We start from the raw sequence: 18,636 nt of genomic DNA, 5'->3' as shown, positions 1-18,636 counted from the left end.
AACCTCGACTGTTTTAAGGCATTCAGGTCATTTCATTTTCTTTCTCGTGAGAACAGACTGAGTTCAATTGTCAATCAGGCCTGTGTGTTTACATTTTCGTGTTTAAAAGCTCTCTTAATTGTATTATAGATATCAGAAATATTTTCATACAATTTTAAAAACAGGACACTTTAAAGATATATGCATTTCATAGCTTCAATTTTAAGATGTGATGGAAGAATTTATGAGATGAAACTAGGTCGATTGATTCTTTGTATTCAGGTTTGATTCAATATTGCCGGTCAGGTGATCTTTGTTATGTATATTCGTGAGTTAATTTGATCTAGATTATGAACCGTGATTGATTCTAGGTTACATTTTTGTGAGTAAAAATCTCTGATTGATTCAGGTCACAGTTTTTGAACTGAGAACCTGATTGATTCAGGTCATATCTTGGCTATGCATTTTACACTTTCCATTTGTTTTCTAGAATTCTTCCGACAGATGTCTGTGGACACTGTGGACAGAGTGGATTGATGGACTGTTTCAGGTCTGACTAGTTATTGATTTGGGGAGTTGATTCTGATTGACTTCTCAGTGTTTTACAGTTCAGTCATATTTCATTTATTATGCATTTTAATCTTTGCTTTGTTTTAGAATCTTGTTGGGTTATTTGATTGATTCGTTTAAATGGTCCATTTAATTGATTTGGTGAGAATGAGTCGATTCAGGTGGGTGAAATCTCAGGCCGAACTTTCATTAATAAATGTTGGCTCGTTTGTTTTAAAATGGTCAGTGTTTTTAATGTCTTTAATGATGGCGAAACTCGATTGTCGTTTTCAGAGTTTCTCAGTCTTAAGATGTTACATAGTGGTAATACGGGGAACCTTTCTTCTTTTTCCGTTTCTATTCAAGTACTGGGGTGGGGAGTTGTGAAATAGATCTGGAACAGACAAAATCAGTTCAATTGTCAATCAGGCCTGTGTGTTACATTTTTTTCTGTTTCAAAAATTGTTTAAAAGCTCTTTTCTTAAAATATTTCTTGTTGGTTTCTTTTTTTTGTATATACACTATATTACTCATAAAATATGCATAATCATATAAGTATATATTGATGGGATATATAAACTATTGAGTCAGTATATCTGAATTCCATACATATATTTAACAGAGGCTAAATCATTTCTGGATTTAGATAAAGGAGATATTGAAACATATTTCGGGTTCATGTAAAACTATATATATATATATATATATATATATATATATATATATATATATATATATATATATATATATATATATATATATGTATATATATATATAAATATATATATATGTATATATATATATATATATATATATATATATATATATATATATATATATATATATAATGGAATTATCCGTGTTGCTAACGCGAAGTACTGGCACGATCATAAAATAAAAATACTAGTCCAAAAGGTTTTTGTCCCACCTGTGAAGTGGACAACAGGACTCTGATCAGTTTTCTAATAGGGTTTCACTCATAAAATCTTGCTCTTCCAGGATTAATTTTCAAAGAAACAACAATTAAGAACGACTCTTAAGTTTAGGATTACGACTTAATTAAAGGTATGCAAACTGATAGAAATTTAATCTCAAGTCTCTCTCTCTCTCTCTCTCTCTCTCTCTCTCTCTCTCTCTCTCTCTCTCTCTCTCTCTCTCTCCGAATACAGGCGTGCTAGAAACACATTTTGACGTTTTTATCATGTAGCTTGGGAAAGAAGACAAGAGACTGTTGAACTTTTCAACAAAGCGAAAGTTGTCCTTTGTTTCCGACTCTTTTGCTCATTGTATATTCATATTTGGAAAATGCCGACAGTATTCTTGTTTCATTTACGTATAGAAGAGAGAGAGAGAGAGAGAGAGAGAGAGAGAGAGAGAGAGAGAGAGAGAGAGAGAGAGAGAATCAGCCTTTCATTGATGTAAGTTGCTTATCAGTATATAAGAGAATCAGCCTTTCTTTAGAGTAATTTTCTCAAGAGTATATGAGAGAGAGAGAGAGAGAGAGAGAGAGAGAGAGAGAGAGAGAGAGAGAGAGAGAGAGACGTGCAACACAAGTAAATTAATAATACAACATATAGATAACACTCTATCTATGATTTTTCTCTGCCATCACCATCATTTCATCCTTCTTGCCATTTTCTTTTTTCTTTCATCAGCCACTCTTTCTTCCTTTCTCAATTATCTCCCTTCTCCTCTTTTATCTCTCTTCCTTCACCTAATTCTCTTCCTGCAGCAAGGAAGACTTCGTAGTCAAGAGAGCAATTTCCTCTTCTTGTCCGGCTGTCTCCAGAAATCATCGGCGTCGCCTTTCTCTCGAGATTGTTCCTCATCTCCAGTAATTCCTTTTAGACTGACCTCGAGGACGACTTCAGGTCCTGCTCCGTGGGATGGGAAATTTCCTCATAAGAAGCAGGAGGGACATTTAGTGAAAATCTCAACAGATTTAACAGAAAATCTTCTGGGATTCTAATTATAGCCTTAGAATTTTAATTCAGTCTGGGGTGATTTAGTAATCACGAAAATAATCCGGGTTTTAATAACTTACGAAATTTCAGTAGATATTTTGCAAGACTTCGCAGAGGATTTACTGACTTTTAGAGACGATTTAGCGAGATTTAAGTTAAACCCTATAAAGATTTTGGGAGGTTCCTGGGGAGATTTATGGAACATCCGGGAGATTTAGCACGCACTGAAAAGATATAATAAGACTCCGATGCAAATTCAAAAATAACAAAATAAAAAACCTGGAGAATTGATAAAAATTCTGTTGTATTTGTGAAAATTCATGACATTTCGTAATAATTTGGGAAGGTTTACTTAAATTTTGTGGAGATCAAAATCTGTAGGACCTCGATAAAAATCTAAAGAGGTGCAATAATGACTCCGAGAAATTGTTCAATAAAAGAAACCGCTACTTAGTGAGCGACAGGCCTCACGAAAATGTCTGGATTAGTCAAATCTCAAGGGGGTGTTCTGCTGTAGTAATATAGGTTGGCTTTAATCTTGGGAGATTTCCCAAAGGTGCACAGGGAATTCTCCGGAAATTTTATGATTTTTACAGGAAATCCATTGGATTTATTTAAATCTACTAAGCAAACATAAAGAAACTTAGAATTCAGCGAACAGCGCAGTTTACAAAAAAAAAAACCATGCTGTTCTTTAAGATCTTTACAGAAAACGTAAAGATATTCTCATAATAAGCAAAGAAAAAAAAAAACACATATATATATATATATATATATATATATATATATATATATATATATATATATATATATATATATATATATATATATATATATGGTCACTAGCTGGATTTTAAATGAAAACGTATGTAGATTTTCATAAAAATAAGGATTAAATTGCAAAATACAAGAACGCCTTTTGTGTAGGCGTCAGAGCTATTTTTTTCTTTCATCACTTTTAAAAAAAAGAAACTCAGCACTTTCAATCCCTATCAACACCATTAGCGGCAAAGACTCATCTCAGGACAAAGAACTAAAGGGAGCCATTAAGACAGCGACTTATCATGAAGAGGAATGAAGACTGTCTCCCCAAAGGGAGGCTGGGGTTGGGTGACTCCTCTAAGGGAGACTCCTCTAAGGGAGACTCCTCTAAGGGGAGGGAAGTTGGGGAGGGCTACGGGTGACGGAAGAATGTTTCCCCAGACCCTTCCAGCTCTTACCCCAGGTTACTTCTTTTCTAGAATTATTGTTCTTCTTCCTCCAATTCGTTTACCTTTTAATGTGCCTACCCCATTTTTCATTGTTCCTCTACTCCCTATCTTCTCCTTCGTCTAGCTTCTCTTCTCATTCTCTTCCTTACCCTTCACTTCTCCTCCTAGACCTTTTCTTATGCCGACGGAGACCATTATTGGCTTTGTGTTAAAAAGTCTAGTGTCATTTTTTCATCTTGCAAAATAGTTCTGGCCTTATCTGCAATCCTACGGCTGAAAGACTGCAAAGTGCTGAAAGGCAATGTCTAAGCCATTTTAGCAGGGAGGCCGTTGGTTTTCCAGGTTTATAATATGAAAAAAAATAAGGGAAGGAATGGGGATAACTTACTGTATATATGAGCTTTACATGACGCGAAGATAGTTCTTTTCTTTTATTTTAAATGTTTTCAACACATGATTCTTACTAGTGATTTTGTCTGGTTATAAAACTATTATTACTGTTTGGTCAACCTACTCGTGTAATTGAATAAATTAATGGCTCCATCTGCTTTCTTCTCAGGGACCACTGTGGCAGCTCACTGCCTCCTATAAAAGGCTCCGAAGTAACGTTACAAGTATCAGTATCTGGCTTTCAAGGCAGCCCGCCTTTCCCATGCTCAACCCTCCTCTTTATCCGGTCTTGATCATTGTTTGAAGCTGTTCCAGCTTCCAAGCACTGATTCTTGGAATAAAATTGCTAGGTCCCATGCCCAAGCCACCACAAATAGTAACTGGAGTTTACGTACAAACAGCTGCGTGCGTTCATTTGCATTCTGCAATTTTAAGTATGCGGAAATGAAACTCTACTTTAAGTATGTTGTTCTTGTTACTCATGGAGAATAATACTGCATTTCTTATTAAACAAAGTGTTACGAGTTTATATAAGCGAAAGTAACAAATGTTATGGTACAAGTATATAATTAGACTATAAAGCAAATAGTGAATACATTCAGGGGACAATGCTAAGACTACTTACCGCAGAATCGGACACTGGACATTGGGATCCAGGTTTAGCTTTAGGCGGCTTGGTGCCAGCACGGGCTCTTGTACTAAGTGTTGAAAGGTGTTGAGGGCTAAGAGGCCTAATATAGAACACTGGATTCTTCCTCCACCAAACAGAAACATTTGGTAATCAAAGTGGTAGACATGGAGCCTGGGCTAAAGAGGGGTCCTGTTCAGGTCGCAGTGGTACTCAGTAAGGCGTGAAAGCGAACAGAATGAGGTAGTGAAAGGATGAATATTAGCTTGTATGTCGCTCGTAAGGTCGTATTTCTGAAAATTATTAAATTGGAAATTTCAATTGATAGTTGTTATTTGTGTAAATATATTTCGGAACTTCAGATTGCGCACGAAGCTAGGGAGACTTTTTGATAGCTGATATCATCACAATCAATATTATGACGCAAAACAAATTTCTGAGGATATAGCACCAGATATGAAATTAAATGAAGCTGAGGATTTCAGAGTCGTATCTTAAAGGTCTGTCATCAGTAAGTTTTGCTATTGCTATTTGAATATGAGTAGAAAATCTAATAACTACTGTAAATTCATCACTAACAACTTCCAGGTTTTTCAACGCTGGAGCTAAAATGTAATGAAGTCATATTTTCCTCAGGTTAACAAATTATGTAGTTATTATTTTCTGGTTCTGAAACAAAATGAACTTCCCAATTCATTACTTAAAGTGAAAGTAGAAGGAAAGGTAAATTGTATAGCTATAAAGTAAACTGTTTCGATTATTTCACTAGTCATAAGGATGACGTTCGCTTGCTATATAATTATTTTTCTTCCGCGGAGTTGTTCATACATTGTTCACCAGAATTCAAGGAAGGACGAAAAGTAAAGATTTCATCAGTTCTTCAAAATAAATTTTGACCTTCAGCGCCATTTCTCCCCCCTCTCTCTCTCTCTCTCTCTCTCTCTCTCTCTCATTTCAAATGAGCCTGGGCTGTTCTTGGCTGGCTTTAATTTCCGTGTTTCTTGTATAAGGTCATAACGAGGTGGCGAGTAAGAGACAGGTCCAAGGTATTCTGATTTATTGACACGTTGTTGTTTGTTTTGATTAAGCTGGCTTTATACCAGCACGCTCTTGGTCATAGCGCAGCCCATAATTATTGGCACAATCTCTGACAGGTCAAAAACTCTCCCGAGCGGAAAAGTGGCATTTGACATTAGAGTGTTTTCTCTGACCCGAAGAATGGTTAACAATTCTATATTCAAATTTGAAAGAGATTTCATATCAACATGGTTAGGAAGCTTGCAATGTCTGACATACATTAGTAATTACAGTTCTGACAAGGACATAGAGGATCTTCTGAAAAATGCATAAAAGATCGTTTGAATCAGGAGCGCTGGATTTGTTTCCCGAGAGTCAGTGCGTTACGTGGAGTTTCGTTTTGAAGCGAGGATGGCCTGAGGGTCCCAGGGACAGCTCTGGACCTCACAAGGTAATCATGCAAAAATAGATCTTCAGGGGAAACGACTGTATACTTGTTACCCCTTGCCACCCCCGCCCCCCCAAAAAAAATGCTTAGTAATCATTATTTTTTCCAGTCTGGATAATACGTAATCTTCTTTAGTATAACTGTATACTCTTCATGAAAAGTTCCCATATCAATAAGCAAACAAATGATGCTTGAATGGTGTAGAGCAGTATAAGTAACTGTCAGAAAAAATGTTTATTTTTTAACAGTACGATTTGGTCGATTCGGCATCTTAAGGAAGAATTTTCTTAATTTTTATGGCAATCTCTCTGTGATTCTACAGATACTTCACCAGGCATAAAAGCCAAAAATTACAAAATTTGCGTTGGTCGGAGATTAATGAAGGAAAGCGTCTGAAAACATCTACTCTAGATATCGAAGGTTCATTTCAGTGAACCTTTGCCGCGTTCAGGCTGTCTCAAAACATTTCTTCTGGGATTAGATGAAATAAGTTGGGGTGGGGGGAGGAAGGTTGAAATTTTCAGCTTAAATAATTGATGAAATCTAACAAAAATATCTCGATTTTCAATAAACTGTATTGAAAAACAATGCCTCTTAGTAATAATAAAAAATAGTCCTCAAATTAAATTTATATATAACAATATTATAAAATCCACGTCAGAAGGTGAGTGAAAACCGGGACTTGCAACAAGTACCTGTTCCAAGCCCCGGTTTTCACTCGCCTTCTGATGTAGATTTTATAATATTATCAAGCTCACGTCCCTTCGTGCTGCATTGGACATATAACATTGCTATAAAAATACTTAGCTGCGGTAATGTTAACTTTATGAAAGGAATAAAATCTGGTCGAACCAGCTTTACGAAAACACCACACCGGCTCAGTAACAGATGTTTCTAACAGGTCAAGTCACTAAACCACCAGTTGTGAAACACAGTAACCCAGTGGGACCGTTTGTTAAAGTAGTCACTCCCAAAACGATAGAGAATGGGTAAGATTGTTAGCAATAATAAAAAACGGAGGATTCGCCAACTATGCATGGTCTCCCTTGTTAGAGGATATACCATCCAATAATACTGAAATTGATACGCACATAAACGAACACTCGCTACCCCGTTTCATATATGGCTTTTATATTTCTAGAGGTTGATATTTAATGAAGGGAGCATATGAGATAAGCGAGTTGAATTTCAAAGTAATATTTCGCGAGTCACTTTTTTTTTCTTTTTATAAATATCTAAGATATTTATAAAAATGCCAAGTATCATTTCTTTTGGCTATTATACATGACTTCAGTCTTACCACAATTACTGTCTACTTGATGCGAGGTTTAGTGTCCAGGGGTTGAAGCACTCTTCTTGTTTTTAGGCAATGATGTTCTAATAATTCTGTTAATTTGGTAACGAAGATAAATGCATAACCAGACAATCATAATTAAAGAAAACTCTATAGTTCGTGGTCAGTAAACGATAGGCTAGTTAGTAGTACCGATGAATACGAAAGGACAGAAACGATGTCTTGAAATAATTCTGACTTAGGGGGTCTGAATCTCTCTCTCTCTCTCTTTCTCTCTCTCTCTCTCTCACACACACACACACACACACACACACACACACACACATACACACACACACACACACACACACACACACACACACACACACACACACACACACACACACACACACACATATATATATATATATATATATATATATATATATATATATATATATATATATAAATCTTTAAGTATGTCGAACATTTCTTTGTATTGTTGGAAGGCTGTTAAACATTCATCCTAAGCTCTGTGGGTATTGGCTCATCCACAGACTTCAACCTGCAGGTGAGACCACTGAAACATTTTAGAGAACTTGGTAAAGTGGTGCGTTTGTAGGGGAGATCTTTTGGGGAAGCGTTTGGGTTATGAGAAGATTAGAGGAGTAGCTTCGGGATATGGGACAGTGTTAGGGTCGCGGAATGTTCGAAACTCCTAGATTAGAATAGTGGAGACCACGCGTGGACTGAGGTTGGGAAGGGGTTTATGTGGTATCAAGAAGAAGAGAACTTTAGACCGGGGTATTAAGAGGGTGGTTCCCGTTTAAAGGAGAAATTTGGGGAGTTCTGATTAACGAGAGATGGGCATGGCTGTAGGGATTCCCGCACCGAAATTAGTGGTCTAAATCTCGGGAACTTGTAGTTAGGGCTCTAGTAGAATTATGGCTTACTAAGTTTGGAAATTTGAAATTTTGCTTTTTTCTTTTCCTTTAGTAAAAAAATCTACTATTTCTGAAGCTATCTCCGGCTTACTCTGTTGTTTGAAACATTTGGTTGGAACTCAAAGCCTCGTTTAGTTGACAATTTCAATTTTGTTTAAAGAAGATGAGCAGTTGACTACGATATGTGACTCTTTTTGTATAATGCTTTCGAATATAACATTGATCACTAAGATAATGTTTTCTGGCATATTCTGTGGTGCTACGTGGCATATTTATAAAAGAAACATTTATTCATTTCATTATTAACAACCGTATTTAGCGAGCTATTAGAACTTCTAACACCCACATGTATTAGTGCCAACCTATCCTTTGAATAGCTCCGTATATATTAAGTTTTATTTGAATGGCCGCTGTTCTTTGCATAATATCTCATTGTAAATCTACATAACATTTAATTTGGTCTATTTTTCATCGTCTACATCATGTCTCATACGCACCCTAAACCTATGGTGGCATCAGCGGTCAGCTACAGCAAGGTCTAAAGATAGCTTCTATAGACCCTGGCCTACAGCCTAATCACTTCCTTGTATACGACCGGAAAAGGAGTTTACATATTGAGAAAGGGTATTGGGGCGAGGAGGGTTGAGGAGGAAGAGACTACCACTAAGGCTGGCCAGAGTATGAATCACCTGGGGCTTCAGTTGCATCCATAATGCTGTTTGCATAAGACAGAGTATAAATAGACTAGTATGCATACGTAGAAAAAATAAGGAAAGAACTACTCCTACGAAGAAAATTAATAAAGTATCAAATGAGCTATCTGAAAACACACAAAAATGGAACCAGCAGAAGGAAAAAAGTAAAGATGAAGCAATGGTCAAAGAATGCGGTGGATTTTGGCATGAAGTCCTCTGAAATGAGTCTTCTAAAGTAAGAAAAAAGTCGTGGTTTGTTGTCGGGAAAGGGCAGTAACGTAAGGCTTGCAGCTTCATTTTATCTAATAATTGCATATAAAAGACTTTTAAGTTGTTTTTTTAATCTTCAGTTTCACCACTTCGTAAATCAAAGATGCTACAAACTATTCAAGAAGTTTCAACAGAAGCGCATCATTCACTTTAAGCGCTGTATCTGCAGACTTCTCTTAATGTATCTATCACATTTCCACTTACTTTACATGACATTTACTCTTGCAGTTGTTCACAAACATCTTTGCTAACGTTGCTATTCTCCATCGCTTCAATTATTCTTTGTTTTCATCTCCCTTTTACTTATGCGACCCACGATTCTCACAACCTTCCCGGCAGCTCCTCTTCCATTGTCTCTGTATTTCAAGTGGCAATTCCCAATACACTTTGATTCTCATCTTGTCGAGGCTCCCAATACACTATGATTCTCATCTTGTCGAGGTTTTATTGTGGAGAGCAGGAGTTCTCGACATTTTTTCCTCCTCAAGATTGCCCATCTTGATTTATCACATGCCTTCAACCAGCACTCCCCCATTGACCTGTTACTAAAAAAAAAAAAAAAAAAAAAAATTGTAACGGTTCAGCGGTGAAGCATCAAAGCTATTCATCCTTTATTATGAAAGTCTTAACGTGAGGTTGGTTTCAGAAAATCAAAAACTCTGACAATCCACTTAGCTATTCATCCGGTTACTTTATGTTCGTTTTTTTCTCATTTTCATGTAACTAAAATAATTCTGTTTGGTCTATACTTCATTAATCTTTTTTATGAACAAGGTATATTTAACGATTTTTCATTATTTCCCTTTCCTGACCTTTTCCTCCTATTTTCTATTTGTTGCTTTGCTTCATACTTATCTTTTATACACTCTGGGTTTCCTTCGATCTTTCATGCATGGATACTGTCCTCGATTTCCTTATTTATATGTTCGCTAGCCAGCAACCGTGAATGTATATACATGTACCTAGGAGGTGATATACGCCTTACATATTGCATATTGCACAGAGTATTATGCAAATAGCATTATGGATGCAACTGAAGCCCCAGGTGATTCATACTCTGGTCAGTCTCAGTGGTGGTCTCTTCCACCCTCAACCCTCCCCTCCCCAATACCCTTTCTCAATATGTAAATTCCTTTTCCGGTCGTATAAAAAGAAGTGAATAGGCTGCAGTCGACCGCTGATGTCCCCAGAGGTTTAGGCTGTGCAGGAAATATGACGTCAAGGATAGGAAATGTATTCTCATACGTATTTTACCTAAAAAAAAAAGTGGGAATTAAATGAAACGACCGAGTGAGATTTTACAGTCATCCAAATAGGTATAATTAACGTCATAACGAAAATCAAAATGTTGATACCAATAACCTCCCGGAGGAGCAAAATCGAGATGATAGTTAGTCAAACCAATATCTATGCAAATATCATCCAAATATACTAGATGCAGATTATGTAAATAAAGCAGATCAGACAAGAAATGCACTCCCAGCGCTTACCTTCGCCAGCACCAACGAAACGTCGTTGGTCGGGGTCCGGATCTTAATCCATTTAAAAGGTAAAATTTAATTTTTTAGGTGTCTGGTGGACAAAGTAACAAACGAGTGGAAACACGGCCTCAGTCAAACTTAGTTGGCGCAGGTAACATATGAACAAATTAACGGAAACCCGAACCAAAAAGGTGATATCCTTGGCGGAGGTTCTAACGAAATTAGGGACAGAGTTTGGGGAAAGAAATAAGATAACAGTAATTAAGGAAACATCCAGTTATGTGTATGACAGTTAAATATATTTGCGTCTGAGATACATTCGCATGATGTAAAATTTCATGTAAAGGTTGTTGAAAAACATTGTAAACTGCAATGGGAGCTTTACAGACTCGTGACTGTTCCAACTCCGGATAAAAGAGGATTGGGAGGCTGAGAAAATTAACATTTACAAAACTATTATATATATATTATATCTTGAGACATTACTGCAGGCAAAAAACTTTCAGTGAGCCAAATTGGCATGTTCAGCTACAGTACTACATTAATTTTATTATAATAAAGGAATAAGCAACTAGTTTAGAGCTCACAAGAGCCGACGATTTAAAGAAAGTTTCAGATATTTAGTACACATAAAACATACCACGGTCTTTCTAGACCGTGAAACATACGAAAAAATCAGAACAGTGAAAATACTATATTCTTTAAACCGTGCCGTGACTTGAGCCTCACCTACAAATTGCCTCGAAATTCGCTTTAGAATTTTCCCAAATTCTTGATCAGAAGGAGACCTCCCTCCTTTATCCTTGCATAGGTCCCATTGTCCCTTAACCAGGTCCCGCATCGTCCCTTTCGACCTCCTAATCTTAACCTGGACCCCATGCCTCCTCCCCTTCTTTTCCAGCTGCCCCACCCAAAATTCAGATTTCGACGGTGACCTCTCTAATCCTTCCGTGTGGGACAGAGGGCCAGACGTGCTCCCCCTGCCTCCCCATAACCATCATTCCCCATCCCACCAATCCTCCCCGCCTCCCCTCTGTCCTATTCACCAGGTTCCCTGTAATCTTTTAGTGGTCTCATCAGCGAAAGGTTAGACTCAGCGGAAATGAGGCAAGATTACAATATTTACCGCTATGTCGTCTCCTGCACTTTTCGGGTGGGCAGAACGCCTCCAGCCCTCCTTTCCTACGGTAAAAGGATTCATTTTATTCTCTTTTGAAAAGTAGAATGCGTTCAAAATATCATTTTCTCTCGGAGATGTAGAAGAAATTTTCCTTTTTATTTCCAGATGAGATGTCATATCTAAAGGACCATACAGTGTTTGGGTAGAATTGCTATTTCTTTGCTAAAAGGAACATAATAATAATAATAATAATAATAATAATAATAATAATAATAATAATACCGGATTTGACTAGAGGCAGTTCTTTTCCAGTGAAAATATTTTTATACAATCTCTTTTGTTTTGTTTTTATTTGCGTTTTTCCGAGTTGTTTTGTATTTCATTGATGTTTGTTTGCACCGCAATCATTTTTATGGTTTTATTATGCGATTAGCCTATTTCTTTTTATATGTATACTGTATATACCTATTGGATACTTGCTAGGATACCGTCAAGGGACCTCGATATCTACCGAAATAATAATAATAATAATAATAATAATAATAATAATAATAATAATAATAATAATAATAATAATAATAATAATAATAATAATAATAATAATATTTTTACAGAGCTAATTCTGACATAAAAGTTGAACCTGAAACGGGTCGTCCCTAATTAAGCAAGTGTAGTTTTTACAGTTTATTTTCTGAATAGGGGAATGAAACATATTTGACTGTTGAATAAAGCTACTTTTTCCACAAATATAGAAAAATATAGGTTCTTCAAGGCATCCCATTTAAATATTCATGGTCGTTTAAACAAAACACAATAAAAGTTACAATTTAGAAGGAATGGTGGTCAGGTGAAATAATTCTCCTTGGGTTATCAGACCAGCGACCTAACCTTCAGTAGCTTATCACTAATTTAGAATGGTTGTGGATTAAGATTTATCAACATAGAATTTCTGTTCACCACAAGTAAGATTTATTGAAATTATAACAAACTCGTCCTGCCGTGAATTCTTAACATCCTAACCAACAACCGCACCCCCCCATCCCCCACATCATCTATTTAACTTGATCAGCTTCGCTGTGACTCCAAGACCAGTCGAAATTTTCAGGATACGGGAGCTCATATTCTGACTACATCTAGCCTTCATTTGTGGTCACCCTTTTAAGCACTGACCATCATAAATAATCGGTTTTACACAACGATCCTATTGTTATGAACCTTTACCTTAGATAAAAAAAAAAAAAAAGTTTCCACAGCAATGCGGAAACCACGGACGTTCGTTGCCATGGTGGTTGCGTTCACTGTGACGCGCCCTTGATCCTTTGCAAGGACTTGAGGAATTCCAAATATCCCAGAGAAACCGAGGCAATTCGATTGTGAACTCTGTCATCCGAATACAATAGCAAGGAGTGGAAAAATGCCGAGGGGACGTCTGCGAAATTTTAGTGGAAACCAAACAGAAATTATGACAACATAGTCGTGTCATTTGCGGATTTCGTGAATGATGCATCCAGTGGGATTAAGGTGGAATGTATTTGACACTTATTTCATTTTAAAGTTATTAGCTATAGGCTGTGACCTCTGAAGTCGTAAATGTTACTTGGTTGTGATATTCAGCTCTTTTCATGCTCATTTGTTTGTATCTCTAAGACTACGGCAATCTGTCAATGTGGATAACAGCAATTCGTTGTCGACGCAAAGGCGTTTTGTCCTTCGATCCATATGGACTTTACATTTTGTCTAAGCCAGTTTCATATTAATATTCGCTCGTTTTGAATATTAATAATAATATAATCGCAAAGCCGTAAATAAGGATTGAGATCGATTCTTGTTCCCTGAACAATGTAATGACTGTTCCGTTCCCTTTCGAAAAAATGACTGCTTACTATCCAAAGTACTGGGTTCTAATGGAAGCATTTAGTATGGCTAATAAATTATATAAAAATCATCAGCAACTGTAACGTAGGAATACTAATGAGTATTGCTTGGAATGGAGGCCAGCAATGAATACAAAAAACCATTGGTTCACATGGTCATATGACTATTCCTAAATCATTCTTGATCAGCGTTAGGCTACTGGAGCTGAGATCGATGGTCTGAAAACTCGGCGGGTACTCAGGCGAGAAATTTGGGTCTTTTATCTGAACTGGATTGTTTGTGGGATTCCTGCATGAATCCATATTTTTGCTAGTATTGTGGGCAAAGACAGCTTTATACAATGTTCATACACACTTTTCTCTCTCTTAACCTGAATTTAAAAAAAAAATATTACCAAAATGAAGTTATCAACTGTTTGTATGTTGACTCGATGAAGATTTTGAATGGTGACGAGAAGAATTACCTAGTTGATGAAAAAGGCTTGATAAATGAAAGATTTAAGAAACCAGAAATTTATTTAATGTATACAAAAATGACAGTGAACCACAATTAAGTTTTGAGATCCAGCGCGTTGAATGCGGTAATTGACATCTGTTGAGGGACATGGAAGCATTTTGATAAGTACAATGCAGCAGATGAAAGGATCCGCATTCCTGGGAATGTTGCGTTGAGATCAGCCACCCATCTTTGGAAAAACCAGTGGGTAGGGGGAATGTTGGTAATCTTAGAGGGGTCCATCCATACAGCAGATTTACATACATAGTGCTTTTCTGTCTTATACTAAAGTTGATCTTAATGGGCGAGAGGAACATGCACTCACAATCGGAACTTTAAAGGGATGGTTACTGCTATATAGACGTCTGTCGTTCGATAACACCTAGGAGAGCTCTCTCTCTCTCTCTCTCTCTCTCTCTCTCTCCTCTCTCTCTCCCTCCCTTCCTTCAGTAGGTGTCCTAACGAGCAAGGCAGCAGTTTCCTGGACTTTCATCAGCCGTCTCCTTGAGAACGGAAGTTAGTTGGGTTTCGAGATAGTAACAACTGATTCAGAAACTCCTCAAAGAGAGATCCGTCGCAACAAATGGCCAGAGCTGATAAGCAAATATAACCTCAGCGTCCATAAAGCATTAGGGCGACGCGCTGTAGCAAGCCAGAGGCAAGAGAGAGAGAAAACAAAGTGACTCTTAAGTCTCCAAGAGAGAAGGTTGGTATTTGAGTCTCACCTTGGTGAGATGAATACGTAAGGAGTTTAAGAAGAGATTGTCAATGAATGTGTATTTCTGCAAAGCTTTTTATTTCTCCCTCAACCCAGTCGACTAAAAAAATAATAAAGAAGCTTGTTTACCGACTTCAATATTATTTGTTTATTCAGTTGTAGTTGCCAGAATAAGAACAGAAGTCCGGTTGAGTTCATATTTTGTTTGTCCATCAGTTAATTTCTCAAGGTTTTAGTTTGTTTGAACATTCTTCTGATTTTTGGTAACTCCTTCGTTGCAGTGCAAGGGAAATTTTTTGATATAATGAATTACCTACCAAAAATATTGGTACTGGAACAGAATATGTTGTACAATCAATAAGCGCACTGTTTGTGAGTACACTATAAATATTTCAGGTGAGGCTACTTGATACCTTTTCCAAGATTTCGTAGCATCAAGTGGCAGCTTCGAGGCCTAATAAATTAATGTTATAGACTTTTACTTTTTTTTTTTCTACTTACCCTTTTGCATCGATGGCACCAAACAAAAATTTGGTTGTTAATTTCTTTGCATTTAAAACATTTGTTTCTATTTCTGCCTTTATCCATGAATTCTATTTATGGAAAAATAAAGTCCGCAGTAGTATGTATGTAGTGTTTTGCTATATACACACTACTGCGGACTTTATTTTTCCATTTAAGGTCACGAGAAAGTGATGATATAAAATAATTTTATTTGTGTTCATAAAATTTTCCATACTCGCTGCTGCGTCGACGGCTTTCACTTTCCGTGGACACTAAGCCAAGTTTTTCAAGTTCCCGGTATCTTATGCATCTTGTCATATTTGAAAGGTGGCTTCCTTACTGGAGTACCTTCCTGATTCCTTCCTTTGAACAGATATAATTATACAGTACACACACATATATGTGTATATTATATACATATATTTGTATATATATACATATATATAATATATATAAATATATATAATATATATGTATATCTATATTTTATATATATGTTTAAATATTTATCAAATATTTATCATATGAAACTACTTTTAAAGTTATTTATTTAATTTTTAGTTTCTTTTTTTAATTTATAATGGCGTCAATAACCTAGGTGTTGTGACGCCAGTTTTAGTAGATATAATCATTCAGTCAGTCCTTCCCATCCATTGCTTGACCTTGGGTCAAGGTCAAATTTATTCATAAGAAGCTTTAATCTCTTCGGTTTTGGAATTATAACCCACCTGGCAAGCTGTGTTGTCCAATGTTTCGGTGTTAGTAGGTCCTGCTACGACTGAAAGATACCTTAAGATGGCGTCACAACTGTCATGGTCACTGTCGCCGCTAAACCAATACGGCGTTTGCTCAGATAAGTCATTATTATCATCAGTATAAATACTTTTTCACCTATGTCAAAGATAAGCTTACTAAAGTGTAGTCAGCAGATTACACATTAGTGCGCATAGCTACCTAATTACGAAGTTATCTTCGTCATAAGAGGTGAAAAGTATATATAGTGACGATGATAATGTCTTTTCTGACCAAACACCGTATTGGTTTAGCGGCGACAGTGACCGTAATGGTTGTGACGCCATCTTAAGGTATCAAATCCGTCGTAACTTTGTATGATCCTGTTCAGCTTTCTCAGCTCATATTACCTTTTACCTTCAAGAAGAGAATCACTCTTCTTCTATCTTTTTTTTCTATCAGTTCCTCGGGCCAGGGCTAGACCAAGGCCTTTGGATAGCTGAGCTTTAATTTATGAAAAAATCGTAACTGAATTTAGACCAATTATGAAGAGCTACAGACAGGGTCTAAAGAAAACGTCGAATTTGCATTATGTTTATTACAAATTTAGATATACAAAAATTTAACTTAAGCTATTTAATAATCATGGCTAAAGCAAATCTCTCCCCCGGTGAGGTAGGCCTAGCCATTTAATTAGGGCAACACTTCACGTGTATATATATACATATACACATATATATATATGTATATATATATATATATATAATATATATATGTATATATATCTACAGTATATATATATATATATATATATATATATATATATATATATATATATATATATATATATATATATATATATATATCTAACACATCATTCCATAAATTTCAGTGTACATTAGCCGTTAATATATATCTATAAACAGTTTGAAACCACTATATATCATCATTAGGTGAACAGCTGATGCACATTGATGGTTGATATTAGTACTCACTTTCTGTCTGAGCTTACTGGTTTGGACAAGGTTTATAAATTAAACTTTTTTAAAAATAAAAAAAAAAAAAGACACTGGCGACATAATATACATGTACTCAGTTACATGTACAGCATTACAAACATATATCCTTACTGATATAAAAGACATGTACATGGCCATGTTGTTATGTATTTTATTTACATGTTTTCACACACAAATGTTTAATGTTTACAGATGTGTGTACTGCACTGCACACACACAGTGTTGGGTAGTGTGTATATATATATATATATATATATATATATATATATATATATATATATATATATATATATATATATATATATATATATATATATATATATATATATATATAAATATATATATATATATATATATATATATATATATATATATATATATATATATATATATATAAACTACTAACATGTTGTATATATGGAATTACGTGAGCGTGTGTAAAGTACCAAAATCAAATTAGTTATATACACAGAAAAAACTTGATAGCTGTTTATAACAAAGTTACAAAGACAACAAGGAACAACGAATTTACGTTCTCTAAAAATTATTTTGGCACTGAACTTCTCACCAATCTTGGCGTCTTCTTTCTTTACTATTTCAAAGGACTATCTTTAGAAGTTTGAGCTGTTTTTGAAAGACTTTTAAAATGAATGACAATAATAGTAATAATGATCATGATGTTAATAGGCTCCCTAAATGTGAGTCTTTCTGCTTATCAGTAACAGATTCAGGAAGATGTATTATCCGGGTATCGATTCGAGAACGAGAAAATAAATGTTTCGTCCCTTTTGGTTTGAATCCATTCGCAGACTTTTGTGTCCCTCGCATTGATATTTAGACTGAATGGATTTTCAAGCTCCTTGAGGTGTTCTGTCCGCATTCGTTCGGAAGTGAAAATAATAATACGCTGACTTATTGATGGAGAGAAAATGGAAATGTAGGAGACGTGGAAATATGTATTTTTTTTTTTTCGTCCCGCGCATCCGAATATCCCCCTAGTATTCGAGAAGGCGAGAATGACTATTACACTGATGATATGAAATTAATGGTTGCTAACTCTGTATTCGTATGTGAGCTTATCATGTTTATCAGTAAATATATATATATATATATATATATATATATATATATATATATATATATATATATATATATATGTATATATATATACATATATATATATATATATATATATATATATATATATATATATATATATATATATATATATATATATATATATTCATGATGATTTAAAGATCGATATGATGCCAATCACATTCTATCACTGGTCGCAATGGTATGAAATACTTGGTCTTAAATA

The 18,636-nt window shown here is 35.5% G+C and overlaps 1 long non-coding RNA gene across 1 annotated transcript in view; it reads left to right on the top strand.

Moving 5' to 3' along the window:
- The window catches only part of LOC136847740 (uncharacterized), a 102,064-nt gene that overhangs the window by 55,214 nt on the left and 28,214 nt on the right, over nt 1–18,636 (top strand). The gene's annotated exons all lie outside the window — the stretch shown is intronic.

Source organism: Macrobrachium rosenbergii, chromosome 17 (genome assembly GCF_040412425.1).
Source record: "Macrobrachium rosenbergii isolate ZJJX-2024 chromosome 17, ASM4041242v1, whole genome shotgun sequence".
NCBI classification, from domain to species: Eukaryota; Metazoa; Arthropoda; class Malacostraca; order Decapoda; family Palaemonidae; genus Macrobrachium; species Macrobrachium rosenbergii.
Note: the sequence above shows the minus strand (reverse complement) of the source record. Positions and strands in the feature narration are given on the sequence as shown.